Source organism: Panthera leo, chromosome C1, assembly GCF_018350215.1.
Source record: "Panthera leo isolate Ple1 chromosome C1, P.leo_Ple1_pat1.1, whole genome shotgun sequence".
NCBI classification, from domain to species: Eukaryota; Metazoa; Chordata; class Mammalia; order Carnivora; family Felidae; genus Panthera; species Panthera leo.
Genome location: NC_056686.1, coordinates 134,901,919 through 134,918,674, shown reverse-complemented (window position 1 = coordinate 134,918,674; position 16,756 = coordinate 134,901,919).

Genomic DNA, 16,756 nt, shown 5'->3' with positions numbered 1-16,756 from the left:
ATTCAGAGTGTTTCCGGCTGTGTATTCTGGATACCTAGAGGCATCGCAAGTAGCCTGATAATGGGAGAGTGCAAGATTTAGTAGCCAAACTGAGAAGAGGAAATTAGCATTGTCAAGATGTAGGGCAGGATGGACCCAGGTTCAAGGGAGTGGCCTGGGGTGAGAAGGCAGAGAGCAGAGGAGAGAGAAGAGAGGGATCTTTCTTAAAAAGGGATTATGGACAAGAGGTTTAAAAAAAAAAAAAAAAAAAACAAGGAAAGGAAAAAGTAATTGGGTGTTAATTGCAAGGGAAGGATAAGGGTTGGGGGGGGGTGAATTGAATTAGGAGAATCTCTAAATTTAGCAACATTTTCTCATGGACAGCAGTACGAAATAATCCGGTTTCTTAAAACAGAGCTTGTCCTTTCAAAACATTTTTATTTTTTAAAGGAAACACACTTCCAGACATTTTCATTCCAACCTAGAAATACTTTTCAGTTTGATTTACAATGCACAGCTTAAAAAACCCTCGAATTAATTTTTGTTCTGAACTTAAAATTCTTTATCTTTTATATTGCTTTGTAGATTATGTTTAAAAATCCACATCTACATAATAAGATGATGGTTTTCTTATATGAATTAAAAAGTTCATATATATGTTATTAATATCACATACGAGCAAGATAACTTAGCTGAGAATGTGCTTTTATAGATATATGTTAAACTGTTCTGAATTTTTCCAGGTTGTCCAAATGATTTGAAAGGGTAAAAGATTTTTTAATACACAGTAAATACTTCTGAAATAGTGAATTAAAATGAAAAACAGATGACACATTTATTCAGCTTTTGGCTTCTGTAACATCAAACAGCACATTTTCTTCAAATGGTTTCATCAGTGGACCGGTAACCTCTTAAAATGATTGACTCAAACATGTCACTTATTTGATGATTGCAGGTTTATAAAATAGTCCCTATTTTTTTTTTAATCCATCAACATGTTACATATGTATCACAATAGATTAAAAGGTAGCATTTATTCCTATGCTTTCTCTGCAGATAATTTTAAGTTTTCAAATAAAACAATGATATAATGTATGAATAAAGTATTTTAAGTCCATTAAAGAATATCTTAAAATTTGTAGTTGATTGATTTTATTAAAGGAGTTTAGTTTAGTTTTGTTTTTTTAAAGATTGATAAAGTCCATCTAACCCCAGCTCACAGAAAGAAAAAACGGAGCAACTTTTTACCAGGATGATATGCAGGCGTGGAATTTATTCAAAGTAAAGGATGGAAAGCAAATGAAAGGCATATACAAATTTGAAAGGAAAAAAAATTAGCGAAATCATTATTTTGAGTTCATTTTTAAATAAATGATAAGAAACTACTTTCAATGACTTGATAAAACAAAATTTCTTTTTTTCTCTTGAATTCCAGATACCTCCCTAATCTCAGAGAATACACAGCAGAGCAGAAACAACTTACCTATGTCTACTTTCAAGATAAAGCCAGGACCCTGAGATCTCAATCCATCCTCCACGGAGGATGTACCATGGAGCCCACACCAGGGTAGGTCTGAGAGTGCATACATTCCCTGATATGCTCATATTCTCCGTGTCCCTGGAAATCTGTTGATACTTAAATACTCTCAGTTGGGACAAGTTTAAGAGGAACTAAAAATATAAAATCCTCCCTGGAGAAAAAGGAAGAGTGAAAGACCAATGGCAAGAAACAGATTTCTCCCCAAACATACCAAGAACGAAAAAGGACACCTTGACCTCTTGGTGTGGGCCTGGGATAAGTGTCCTGAGGTGATGTCTCAGGCAGGGTCACAGTCCAAACAGTTGACACACTCAAGCGTGGAGGCTGAAAAGAGTTTAATAGAGGACACTCTACAAAAATATGGTAGGGAAACTGCTCAGAAATGGAGTGCACCGAGACCAGTGACAGCAGAGAGCTGGTTACACCGTGAGGCCTTGAGAGGCGAGAGGAAGGAATGGTCATCAGAGCCCAGAGAGAGGTGACTGCAAAGGACCACTCACTGGCACAGAGGCCACTGCTTGGATAGAGGGCCACAGGCAACTCACCACCGCTCACCAGGGAGGGGGCTGGGAGAACTAACACATAGACCCCACTCTCCTCCCACCCTCTGCCCCACGATCGTCACGAGACTGTGACAGAGACCAGCCAGAAAGCAGAGAGCAGTGCTTATAATAAGCCTCTCAGGGAGACAATGGCCTGGAAAGGCTGTCATAAGATAACCAGCATAGGTGACTTTGAATATTTAATTGTGGAGAAGAAACAGTTCTTAACATGAATACAAACTGTTAATGACCTTGTGGAAGGAAAACACAGTCTCTTTTCCGGAAGCAGTATTTGCAGCACTCTAGGATAAGGAACATGTATGTATATGCCCTCACCCACACTCCCACTCACATATACCAAACTATTCTTCAAAGAAAAATAGAAGCCAAATTATGAAACAAAATAATATAAAATATATAAAATTATGACAATAAAACATAAGAATGTACAAAATTATAGCTAACTTTAAAATTCTGCGACCAGCCTCAGTTTCTCACTATTAAGAAATATAATCTATCCAGTTAAGGTGTTATAACACACGGGGAACAGCGAGAGAATGAGGAAGAAAAGAAAAAGTAAAACAAGAAAAGACAAAGAACTACGGGAAAAGTTAATTGAAACATGGTTCTTTTCATTTCCCTTTTCTTCCCCACAATGCAGGCCCAGATTGCTTGCTAATTCTTAGAAGCCAGAATCTAAGGGTCCCCTGAAATCTCACTGCTCTTGAGGCTTTTTCTTTTTCTACAAGCCAGCAGATCCCACCCTGTTTTCTAAGCAATCTTAGAAGACATCTAGAAATACAGAAGTGTAATTCTCCAGTCAGGGGGGAATGGGGGACACTGGAAAGCTATTTCCATAACCAGCGAAGCTATTTTGGATCTATATTTCTATTCTCCACCCATTACCCACCCCTTGTGCAGCTCCCGTGTGAGAGCACGAGGCTCCTCTGAAGATATGAAGGATCCTAGGTCACGGCCTTCTAGAGACAGTGTTTATGCATGCAACTCCATGGGCCAGTCTCTGCTAAATAGTCTCCTTTCTCCCTTCCCGGACCTACGTATGCACAACTGAAAACATCAAAACTGCATATTCTCTGTCATGTCATGTAGAACGCCATCTTAAGTGCATCTTGATTCCTCTCTTTCTTCCTTTCCTCCTTCCCTCTTTATAACACGCGTTCATTTCATGGACCTTTACTGAGCTCCAATATGCAAGCCACTGGGCAAGGCTAAGGATACAAAATAACTCAACATGCCCCAGCCAGATCTTGAGCAACACACAGAACCACAGAAAAAGAGAGACATACTGTCTCACTGTCCTTTCCCCTCCCCCCCCACCCTTGTAACACAACAGCAGATACTAAACATATAAATGCCTATCTAGAGCACATCTATGTATTATTGCATAAATGCGTGCATATGTATATACATAGTCTGATCCTAAAATACCTCCAGTCCCTTGGGGAAAGATCCTCCTCCACTCGCCACACTGTCTCCTGGCATCATTCCTATGTTTCCTGGTCTTTCATTGAATTCCAACAGGTTTTCAAGAATTAAACATATGCAAGGAAGGTAAAGCATACTCAGAATGGCAGATATAAGCTCATTGCTGGATGAGAGCTCATGGTGGTAGGAGCTGGGAATCAGCTCTGGAAGAGGAAGAAGGACATAAATAAAAAGATGATATATGCAGACGGTATTTTATAAGACTGTGGGAGGAAAAAGAAAAAAAACTAAGTACCCAGGTTCCCTTCAAAAATACCTTCTTTCCATTTTTTCCCCCTGGAAACCTACTCCTTAAGAACAAACCGGCTTGAAATTGAATCTTGGGAACTAAACTGTATGAGGACAGATAATATGGAAGAAAACCCTTCATTTGGGTAGTCACCGCTTCTCAGAAGCATCTGCCTTAGGATAGAATATATGCTTCTCCAGAGCTATGAGAGTCAGCTGGGTAACCTTAAAAATTGTTGGGTCCAAGGGCACCTGGGTGGCTTGGTCCATTAAGCACCCAACTCTTGATTTCAGCTCAGGTCACGATCTCACAGCTCACGAGTTTGAGCCACACATCAGGCTTTGCACTGACACCACAGAGCCTGTTTCAGATTCTGATTCTCTCTCTCTCTCTCTCTTTCTCTCAAATATAAATATTTCTAAAACTTTTTTTTTTTTAACTGTCAGGTCCAGCCCCAAACCAGGTGGGCCCAGGCACCAATATGGTTGAAAATCGCCCGGTTGAGGGGCACCTGGGTGGGTCAGTCAGTTGAGTGGTAGGCTCTTGGTTTTGGCTTAGGTCATGATCTCCAGGTTGCCTGAGTTCAAGCCCCGCATCAGGCTCTGTGCTGACAGTGCAGGGGGAGCCTGCTTGGGATTCACTGTCTCCTTCTCTCTCTGCCCCTCCTGCACTTGCGCTGTCTCTGTCTCTCTCAAAATAAATAAACGTTAAGAAAATAAAAAATAAAACTCCTCAGTTGGTACTAATGTGCAGCCATAGTTGTATGTAATAAGTATATAGGTAGACATATGATTATTGCATTCCTATCATCCTTAGTAAAAGAAAATTATTCTAAATAACTCTGTTTTGCTTTTGACATCAAGAATTTATTGGAATAATATAATACCTTTAAACTCCTTTAAAAATAAAGATTGATATCAAATTTTTAAATAGAACCTATTGTTGTTTAAGATAACTGAAGCATGGAAGTTTTTTTAATGCTTAATAATAAAATGACCCTCCTAGAAAAATAGCAAGGTCTTGGTAAGCAGATGGAGTTTGGGTCAGAATAATGATGCAAAATTTTTATTCAAGCTTACTCCCTCCCTCCCACGTCTTCTATTTTCTCATCTATGCCATGTCTGGAGTCTATTGTACAGAATTTAGATAGGTTGGTAATATGCAACACAAGTTAGTTTGGGTACTGCTGATTTACAGAGACTCAAAGTTTCTTTCATCCAAATATTCAGTAATTTTATAAACACATCTACTTTGGGATCCATTTTAGTAAGTGGTACAGGTCATGGTTTCCCAGCGCATTCACACAATTTAAGAAGCCATCTCGATGCTGGGCTTGTGCTGTGCACAACAGCAGCCGAAATTAAGGAAGGGGGCTTAGTCTTGAGAGGTATGCTCGCAAGGTATGGAAACCCAGATTAGCTCTGGCATGTAAACTACCAAAAACATTCTTGTTAACTGGGCAACATGTTTTCTAAAGGTGCAGAATCCACTTTGTTTCTATCACTTGTCAGAGTTAAGCATAAATAATGTACAAACAAACAAACTGTGCCAGTATAAAATGTAATATTTGTTTATGAGACACTTCCAGAATCTGACAGTGGCCCTCTGTTAACAATATTTAGGCCATAACTATATCGGCCAAATTTTTCAAAAAAATTCTTAAGTTTTGGGTAATGTTAATCAGCTTTAAAACCACCCCTGTATCTGGTTTCTAATCTCAGATAAAATCAGGACAGAGTCACCAATTCTAATGCTCATAATGTCACAGTAAAAGCTAAGCAAGAAGAATAATAAAGTAAGAGATTGTTATATAGCAGACTAACATTCTCCTAATCCTGGGCTCCCTGGACTTTGGGATTTTTTTTGAACCAGTAGAAATCCCTCAAAATGTTAGAAAGTTCACGGAGTTACCATTACTTTTCAAAATGTTGCCAAGAAAGACTATTAAAACTACATCCATTATCACTATATCACGATACCACACAAACACCAAAAAAGTAGAAAGTACAGACTATCTCAATAAAGGATAATCCCACAAAAAGAATGCACTTGACGAAAAACAATTTTCCTTGAATATCTTCTTTCCCTGCAATACAGTTAAAATGTCATCACACATCAGCCTGAGTCCACCAGCCAGTATTTGAGAATCACTGTTCAGAGGGTGTTTATTTAGTCTCCTATCTGGTTTCTAGGAAAACCCTGCTTACGATCTCCTCGATACCCGAGCAGACCTTTCTATCCAGCCCATCGTAAAGGGTGCCCGGCACGCTCATGACAAATTAGAAAGGAGTTTTTCTCCACCCAGCGCAGGGCTCCCACCTCCACCAGAACTTGCAGGAGCACAAGCAACATCAGAAGAGTCACTTCCCTCAAAGATCACCATCAGTGCAATGCCAGAGTTCTCTTTAATAGTAGTCGTAGTGGTGGTAGTAGTAGTTGTAGTAGTGTCAGTAGTGGTAGTGGTGGTCGTATTAATAGTAGTGGTAGTAGTAGCAGTGGTGGTAGTGGTAGTGGTAGACGTCATCGTAGTAATGATAGTAGTAGTAGCGGTGGGAGGAAGAGTAGTAGTGGTGGTAGTAGTCACAGTAATGGTAGCAGTAGCAGTGGTGGTTGTAGTGGTAGTAGTAGTGGTAGTAGCAGTGGTGGTGGTAGTAGTGGTGGTTGTAGTGGTAGTAGTAGCAGGGGTGGTAGTAGCAGTAGTGGTAGTAGTAGTAGTAGTGGTGGTAGTAGTAGTGGTGGTAGTGTTAGTAGTGGTAGTGGTGGTAGTAGTGGGAGGGGTAGTAGCAGTAGTGGTGGTAGTAGTAGTAGTAGTGGTAGTAGCAGTAGTGGTGGTGTTAGTAGTAGTGGTAGTAGTGGTGGTGGTAATAGTAGTGGTAGTAGTAGTGGTGGTAGTAGCAGTAGTGGTGGTGGTAGTAGTAGTGGTAGTGGTAGTAGTGGTAGTGGTGGTAGTAGCAGTAGTGGTAGTAGTAGTGGTGGCAGTAGTAGTAGTAATGGTAGTAGCAGTAGTGGTGGTGGTAGTGGTAGTAGTAGCAGGGGTGGTAGTAGCAGGGGTGGTAGTAGCAGTAGTGGTAATAGTAGTGGTGGCGGTAGTAGTAGTAATGGTAGTAGCAGTAGTGGTGGTGGTGGTAGTAGTGGTGGTGGTAGTAGCAGTGTGGTAGTAGTAGTGGTGGCGGTAGTAGCAGTAGTGGTGGTAGTAGTAGTGGTGGTGGTAGTAGCAGTAGTGGTAGTAGTAGTGGTGGTGGTAGTAGCAGTAGTGGTGGTAGTAGTAGTAGTAATGGTAGTAGCAGTAGTGGTGGTGGTAGTAGAAGTAGTGGTAGTAGTAGTGGTGGTGGTAGTAGCAGTAGTGGTAGTAGTAGTGGTAGTAGTAGTGGTGGTGGTAGTAGTAGCAGGGGTGGTAGTAGTAGTAGTGGTGGTAGTAGCAGTAGTGGCAGTAGCAGTAGTGGTACTTTGTTTAAACAAAACTTCGGGCAGCAACCTTTAACCCAGCACCTAACCCCTAAGATTCAGAATAAGAATCTATGGCTGGTTAGTCATAAACTAAGGTTTTTCCATAATGCATGGAAATTAAATGGAAGAGAACAAAGTGTGTATGATTTGTGTATTTGCATATAATTGTTATTTTATATATTTAGCCAAAACATGGAAGTTTCCCCTATCTTACAAGATCTTTTATTATGACATTCAGAGCAATGGGAATAAAAATTGCCTTGCTCATGTTCCATAGTCTGTAATAGTATAAGCCTCTGATCTGCCATGCCTAAGATAAATTTCCTAATAAATGATAAATATATACTACTAAAACTGAAACGTGTATCTGTAGGACAGATAGGTAGTTCTACCCTATGATCTTGTTTTTCTGCCTTCACCATGACATTCAGATTGTTAACTCTAAGGCAAGTCTTTTATTTTGAAAACCTGAACAACAATCATCTGATTCAATATAAAACATTGAAAATGTCCTGCAACTGAGCATACTCCAGATTTAAACTGTAGATTTTAAGTTAATTGTAAATGGTCTAATTTTTCGTTTATTTCAGTTTTTTCTTAACAGTCCTTTGATCTCCAATAAGGAATAAAAATAGCTTCATTGGTTCTGTAAATAAATACTTCTTTCTTAATCGATCTGTTTCCATTCTTTCCCAATAATGATCTCACACACATGAATCGCCCCCAATTTTCCCGTGCCCTACATGCATAGTGATCTCAGACTTTGAATTCTGTGAAATCGTAGAAAAGAAATAGAAGGTCCTCAGAATGGCTCATACGGAAAGGTAATCTTGCAGCTTTTTGTTCCCCTCCCCTGATGTGAAAAACACAACCCATGAGAAGACAAGTGCATAGGAAGGAAGCTCCAACAGGGCTTCTGTACAGGTAGCGGAACAACAAAGTAGAGTGTCGGCCAAATAACGTTCGCGTTTAATGTGGGCTAGCCAGCTGAAACACAAAAATCACAAATAAATAAATAAAAATTAATAGACAATTTAAAACTTCCCACCCAAAATTGAAATCAAGAGCTCTGATATAAAGTACTTTATCTGAAAAAAGAGCAGCTCAGCTTTACAAATTTGTAGCAAACCAGCAAATTTGTGCAGGCTAAGCAAGAAGCAAGCAAATGAGCATCAATTACTCCTGCAAATAGAACCTAAGAAGGTACACTTGAACAACAACAATCCTTATTTTTAGCCCCATCTTCCTCTTTTTCTAATTTCTCGGTTGTTATTGCCAACATTGCTTTTTGTCCTTCTACGATTGGCTGAAATCTAATATTAACCAGCTAGCCTACAAATGATTATTTAATGCTGATCTGCACAATATTCTTTTTTTCATAATTTTTTAAACATTTATTTATTATTGAGAGACAGAGAGATGCAGAGTGTGAGCAGGGGAGGGGGCGGAGAGAGAGGGGGTGACACAGAATCGAAGCAGGCTCCAGGCTCCAGGCTCCCAGCTGTCAGCCCAGAGCCCCACGTGGGGCTCAAACTCAAGAACCGCGAGATCATGACCTGAGCCAAAGTCGGTCGCCCAACCAACTGAGCCACCCAGGCACCCCTGCACAATATTCTTAAGAATAGTGTTATTAGTATTTGAAATCCAGATTTAATTCTGAGAAATTTAATCTGGTATTATATACGATCTACCAGATAAGACATATATAGCCACCGACGGGAAGAAATGACTGCAAGTTCTGCAGGAACTGATTGTAGTTGAATGGACCATTTTAAGAGATAAAAAATGAAACAGACAAACAAAAGGGGGAAAAAGTGCACATTCAAAAGTGAGTCGGTCGCCATCAAACCATTAGAAAAGTTACAGAGGCTCGTATTGACAATGCTCTCCGGCTCTGTCTATGAAAGGCTTTAGCCAAAAGCTTGGAAATTCCCATTCCTATTGTGAGGTAGATATGTCAACCTAAATTAAATTCACTTACCATTGGATTCATCTTTTTTCTCATTCTAGGCTCACCAAGCACACTTCTGTCAATAAATAGATGCCCAGGTAGAGTTGCCCAAAGTGAGGGAGCGTGCTTATAAGGCTGGTCTGTGAGTTACATTTTTCACTCTAAACTAATCAGATGACATTCTGATTCCATATCAGTCATACTGAAAAATGGATTCACTCTTGAGTAATTGAAATCAGGCTTCTGAGAGTGGGAGATGAAGGACCAGACTGGACCACATTCAATTCCCCCCAGTATGTGCCCATCATCAAGACACGTTGGAAAAAGACATCGGGAACCATTAGCTATGTGTTTTGTTTTGTTTTTTTCAGTTTGAAACTTTTACAGACATTAGGTTTTAACACAACTTTATAAAGAAAGGGAAGCTTCACTAAAATATAAAGCTGAGTCTACTTCTGCCAATGCACCTGGACAGACATGTTTCTTCCCTCCCTGGGATCAGCATTACATTTTAATATTTATGCTTAGCACCGTTCCTAGAACAGAGTTAATCTTTAAGAAATTGTTCGTTTGCTACCAAAAATAAATAAATAAATAAAATGCTAGCTTTTAACAACAAAATAATATCTCACCTCACAAGCCTCAGCATTTGCCTGAAAAAAACAAGCCTTTTGGACAATATCACGCACGCGTGCATCGAGGCAATTTTTATCTTGATTTAGGACATTGGCTCCCAAATATCTTTTTAAAAATGAGTCAACAATATAGGCCAGAAATTGTTAAGCAGAAACTCCTATCCTAAGTGTGTGGTCTCAGGTAAGGAAAATGTTATAGGCAGAGTAACATTGGTTTTCAGGGGATAAGAACCACTCACAGAGGAAAAGTATTTAAACTAATGAAGAGAGCTTTCCAGAACTGTGTCCCTCTTTATACCCCAATTCAGGAAGGACTGTAAACCTTCTCTCCCACAAGCATTCCTGGATTCCTGGGTGTTGACAGGCAACAGGGATTTTGCAGAAGGCACTGGCAAAGAGTGTCACCACTAACACTTTCAGCAATGTATAATTTTTTACGCTGAGGAATAAGAACATAATGTCCAGCACAACAGGCATATAACAGAAATCCCTATATTTGAACAGTTTGTCCTGGCACAACTGAAGCCAAAAGCCTGAGACCTTTCTAACAGTGACTACTGCTCTGATTCAGGTTGTGACTGGGTCAGAGCTGATAGATGTAGATGACATTAGCTCTGATCTGCGATGGGGCAAGACTTGGAAGCAGAGCAGGCGTAACACCAAGATGACAAAGAAGAGGACCTGGTCTAGACCTAGATCCCGCTCTGTTCACTCCTAAGAATTTCAGTAGTACTCTAGACAGTAAGAGTTAACTGTTACCATAAGATATTTGCTACAGCCATAACTACACCTAAGTTAATTAAGTATAATACCTGTATCCATACCTAAATATTCTTACCTGTTAGCTAATTGGACATAATTACTTAATAGTTTGAGATGAGCTTTCTTCAAGTTAAAAGCAAACAAGTAAATATACAGATAAATTGAAGATGTTGACAAGTGGTATGTGATAAAAGAACAGAGCGTTACAAAGGAGAACAGTGGAGGAAAAGGGGAACTTTAGTTTGAGTGGTTGGGGAAGTGTGAATTCGCTGAAAATTGAAGTAAATTTGAAGAGCAGATTGAGGTAGCATTTGTATTATCTAGTTCTTTGAGGAGTCTTTCCTACCCTTGTTGTTATGTTTATATGATACAATCTGGGGTCTTTAGACAGTTAAGTAAGTAACCACTTTCTTTCCCCTGGGATTTGCAATCAATTGAAAAATAAGACAAAAAAAAAAAATCTAACAAAGCAACAAAACAAAAAAAGAAACAAACAAACAAAACCCAGCCTGCCAGAGATCAATAAGGCTGATTAGAGAGGTGGGCTTCAGATCTGTGGTCTAAAGTCTGGCTAACACTCCCTAGGATCCACAGACCATCCCCATTCTAGCCTTAGGAAAAGAAAGCTCAGTGGAGGAAAAGTGTAGGTTTTAAAGGCATAGGAGCCCAACAGGATCACTCCCTCACGGCAACCCAAGGCAGCCAGGAAGACAGGGACGGAATCCCCGCTGTTTACCTTCTTTTAATTTTTCTCTATTCAGATAGGAATCAAGTGCCACAGAGACCAGGCTCCTGTCACCCTCAGATAAGGTAATTTGCTCCTACTCCAGGAGGAGTGATGCATATGGCATACACTGGCTTACCAGGAATAGCCCTGAACAGGACCTAGGTTTCAAAATGAGCTCATGTCCCTTCCTGGTCACACTACTCGTTTACTATGTGTTCTGGTGAATGGTCTGATCTCTGCTAGGGATCAAGCCTGATAATGAAACAAGAATATGTTTTGTAAGTCATCAAAAAGCATGAGTTTTATTCTTCCTGAAAAGTTTGCCAAGGTCACTTCCAACTTTGTGTACCTTGAAAAGTGTGAGGCCCCTTAGCATCTCGGTACCTTTCTCTAGTCATTGATGGTAGTTCTTCACCTACAAAATGACAATATGCTCTTGGAAGTCTGCAGTCTTTTCTAAGCAGTGGGATCATTTTTCAAACAGGATCTGAATTGGAAAGACAGTCTATAAAAGCAATGAGAGCTAAGTGACCTTTGGGGAGGCCTGGAATTTTGAGGCTCTAAAGGAGCAGTCTCTTCCTTTCCAACATTCTGTCACCCTCACTTCCTAGTGACAAAGTGTCCGTGTGTCCAAGCATCAGTCAGTGGTGCTTTCCTTTGACAGCAGATTGAAGGAAGCAGGCTCATTGTTTATCCATGTCAGATGAAAAAAAAAAAAAAAAAAGAAAAAGAAAGAAAGAAAGAAAAGCAAAAAGCAACAGGTAAGGGGATAAGGATCATTGCCCTTCCCCCTACTTAAAAGACAAAAGATAATAATTACCAAGGATATATTTGATTGATAATAAAAACTGTGACAGAGCCAACTTTTATTTCATTTCATTCATCAGCTCTGCAGGCAGTTTTTGTACAAGCTTTTGCTATTTTCTATACTGTTGCTTCTTTGGACTTCTATGATTTGTGAAATCCATTTTAATCTAAAATCTTTGTCTATTCTACAGGAACAATTAAAAAAGAAAACAGAAGTTTTTAGAGAGACATGCAAATGGCGTGCGCTTCAGAGTCCTGTGGCTCCCAAGCTTCAGGAATTCTCCTTTTCTTCAAATGTTGGTTTAGTCCTGCACTGAATTAGCCAGTAATATCGCATTATATGATAAAGCATCATTTAACAGGAAGTTATACTCTTTTATGTTATGTTTGCATTTCATTTCCATGCTACTTTTCATAAAATAAGTGATAAGTAGAAGCAGAACAGGTATTTGTAATTACTCATGAGTCATTTGCTCTCACGTAATTTAATCGCCACAGATCTTTAATATTTATAGCACATGTTGAAAGGATTTAACATATGTAGTGATCTTCACCAAGTAACTCCATACCCTTCTTGAATACAAAGATGTAAATTTTGTCACCGTTTATGCAACCTGCTAAAAATCTTGCTATTAATTCACGTGAATGAGTTTTGCCTCTAAAATTTTAATTAACACACAAATGCTTTGCACACTTCAGTCTGCAATATCCCACACATGCATTTTTTTAATGCCCACTGATCAGTTGGATAAAGGGGGTTTTTCTGTCAGTAAGACATGTTCTCATACCTGAAAATTCCCACAAAGCAGTTACTTTTATGTAAAAGCCCATTCAAAAGCTAAATAACCATCACACTGCAAGTTTGTCAATGGCAATAGTGTTCTCTTCACACTCCGATATATTTCAAAATGTGCTGTAATAAGTAATGGGGAGTAGAAATCTATTAAGGTGAACAGGTAATAATAATAGTCCAAACAACTAGAATTTGAGGGAAAACTATGTCATAAGTAAGGTCAACCTTAATAAAGAACCAGTAGCTTCAGAAAATATATAACCACAATCAAAACCATGCATAACTTAGGATTTTTGCAGTTGTTTCTCGATGCAGGACACTTTGACTATCAATTATAATAATAGCAAGTAGTTCTCTTTCAACCCCCCAGTATAAATTACTCCAAAACTTTCCAACATAACACAATGGACTTAGATTGTTGCCACATATTTTGAAATTTTGCATTCAAAGTAAGTTTTAAAATTTTATTAAAAGTGCTTCTTTGGGGTGCCTGGGTAAGCATTGGACTCTTGCTTTTGGCTCAGGTCATGGTCTTGCAGTTTCGTGGGTTCAAGCCCCACATCGGGCTCTGCACTGGCAGTGCAGCTTGGGGTTCTCTCTCTCTCCCTCTCTCTGCTCCTCCCCCACTCACACTGTCTCTGTCTGTCTCAAAATAAATACATAAACTTTAAATTTTAAAAAATACTTCTATAATTGGCTTTTTTCTCTAGAACAGTAACAAAAATAGTAGGAGTAATATAATAATATTATGGTGTTTTCTGGAATCTTTAACACACACACACACACACACACACACACACACACACACACACACACCCTTTGTTCCTTTGAAACATTCTTCACAGGCAACTTTTCAGCTGTGTCATTTTATTATTATAAATCATTATAACGCTAAATATTCTTTCACCATCCTGTTTTCTTAATACTACTAAGAATTCACCAATAATTGTGAGCTATTAGAAAGCAAAAATAAATATTTTTCTAGATCCATTTTTCAAAACAGAAGTGTGCATTTTCCTGAAGGGATGAAATAGAAATGTTTGATTAACTGACACTTAGAAATCATTCCTAAGCAATCTGTTAGAATTTCTTTCGCTTTACAATGTTTTCTGTTCTATGCTATCAAGAACGATGAATCATAATTTCTGGCAGCTAAAACCAAAGAGGGTGATAGGCTCTATTACCATCCTAAAAATATGCATGTCCTAATGCTCTCTTAAAATATGTCTTCTCAGAGATGTTTCAGATTTTCTCAGCCAAGCCAAATGACATTAACTAAGACCCTGGCATGAAGATTTGCTTATTTTAGTTTGCTTCACAATGTAACCATAGCAGAAAAATATTGCTACTCAATGGCAGATAAGTTACTCTGTCACATTCTGACCTATTGTTTGTTAACTTCACATGATGGATGATGGAATCGCTTATGATCACTAATCACTTTGATCATTCACATATGAAGACAAGAAACTAAGGCCACATTAGAATCCGTTCTTTTTAGGAGAAGGGAGAGCATTCCCTCTTTCTGTTTTAAAGAAATCTGGTTAAAATGAATTCAGCCCAACATCACTGGGAATAATTGAGAATGATTAACAATTTAAAGAAAGACAGCATAATGTGTCTACTTCAATAACTGATAAATTTCTGGGGAAAAAAAGTCAAAAGTGCTACTAACATATTTCTTGTGTTCAGCATTCCACAGGGAAATTTGACTTTAGTTGCCTTTTCCCTCTGAAAGCTTACTACAGGATTCCAGGAAGTATCTCCTAATAGAGAACGATATGTAGCAGCCTATTTAGCTGACTCTCCTAAAGGATGAAGAGAATATGCAGCAAAGGTCACTCTGAAGTCAACAGAGGGTGTCTTGTCATTCTGATGTTACACCTTTGAGGCAAAGGTCTTAATACCTTTTCAGAAAATAAAAAGCAACAAAATGGATACTTTTCTCTGCTGGAGACAGAAAGAGGACAGGGGTCATGTAATTGCATATCTCTTGTTTGCATTGTTTCACCCATTTTTTCTTTTTTAATAGAAAACAAATTGAGCAAGGAAACACTGCCTATTGATTTATTTTAGGTGACTAGCATATTTAAATACTTCCCAAAACATAGGATTCTTTAAGCAAGGCAAAATGGAAATGTTTGATGAATTCAGTAGGAAAAAAAATCTAAAGAGATTTTTTTTTTTAAGTGGCAAAGGACAAACACAGAGAATTCTGGAAATCATTCTAACGTGATAGATAGGATAGGAAAAATGGAAAATAAGAAAAAAAAAAGAGATCTCCAAGAGAGTCTAGATTTAGAGTCTAGAGAATAAACTCCAATCAGCAGAGTGAGAAACAGGGACAAAATATAAACTATCGACAAAAGCCTATTATTTTATGCCAGGATCATGCCTAGAAACCAAGGTTTACTTATTGAATTATATCAGCATTATCCAAAGATGTTTCTTGAAACATGAATTTTATTGTGGGATTATAATGTAATGTCAGAACAACTAATTTCTATAATCAAAAAGTTGGGATACACTGGATTAAGCAATGTTAATGGGTGTCGTAACTATCACACTTTCAGCCTTTAACATGCTAATGAATTTTATGACCTTCCAAAACACGTGCCATGTTTCTCAAACTTATTTCACAAAGAAAATTAGAGAGAATGAGAGGATGCAGAAATACAGCAGCTATCGGGAGTAAGAGCCCATGGAACACTGATTGGGACTTCCCAAGAATTTGTCTGTCCCAACACATAAAATACACACATCATAGGGGCGCCTGGGTGGCTCAGTCGGTTGGGCGGCCGACTTCGGCTCAGGTCATGATCTCGCGGTCCGTGGGTTCGAGCCCCGCGTCGGGCTCTGTGCTGACAGCTCAGAGCCTGGAGCCTGTTTCAGATTCTGTGTCTCCCTCTCGCTGACCCTCCCCTGTTCATGCTCTGTCTCTCTCTGTCTCAAAAATAAATAAAACGTTAAAAAAAATTTTTTTTAAATAAAAAAAAAATACACACATCATACTAACAAGGAGAAATAATTGTTTTTCCTTCAATTCATTCATTTAAATTTTCGTCATTTTCTGCATGAGTACTCTCCACATAGTATCATTATTCAATTAATTACATTAGTAATTATAATTCCTACATAATATCCTACTACTATTTTTATAGTTCCTTCTCTTCAACTCCTTCATAAATAAAGACATAAAAAGTGCTAAACGTACGATGCTATGTTAACCCTTACTTATGACAAAGGTCACAAGCAGAGTGACTTGGGAATACACGGCTACCTGTTTTGCTAGGAACTTCAAAACATGGAAACCAAAGGAACTTGCTTGATTCAAAATATTACACACAGCATGTGGGTTAATTGCTTATGTACCTAAGACCTCACTTTTTTAAAGGTAATATACATATTTAAACTATTTTAAAACATCATCAATTGAGATCATTGTGACTTGAGAGATGTCAAAAAGTAGGGAGAATGCATATCTAAAGAACAACACAATACAATGTATATACCTGAAATAACAGAACAGGAGACGAGCCGTATGAACAGAAACCACGTCCTAGAATATATACACAAGGAACTGCAGTCTAGAAGAAAAACAATCTGCAAAGCAGAATTCTAATAAATCTGAGCTCAGAAAAGTCAGGTAGGATGGATGGGAGGGGAGGGAAGAGAGGAGAGAGTACACCAGAAGACAGGAGGCAATGATGAATGACTCTCTCCCAAAACCGTACACAGAACTTCCAGAACTGGGCATTTTCAACCCCTAGGCAAAACAGACAAATGGAGAGAAACAGTTCATTGCAAAATAGAATGAATGATCTCTTTGGGAAGAATG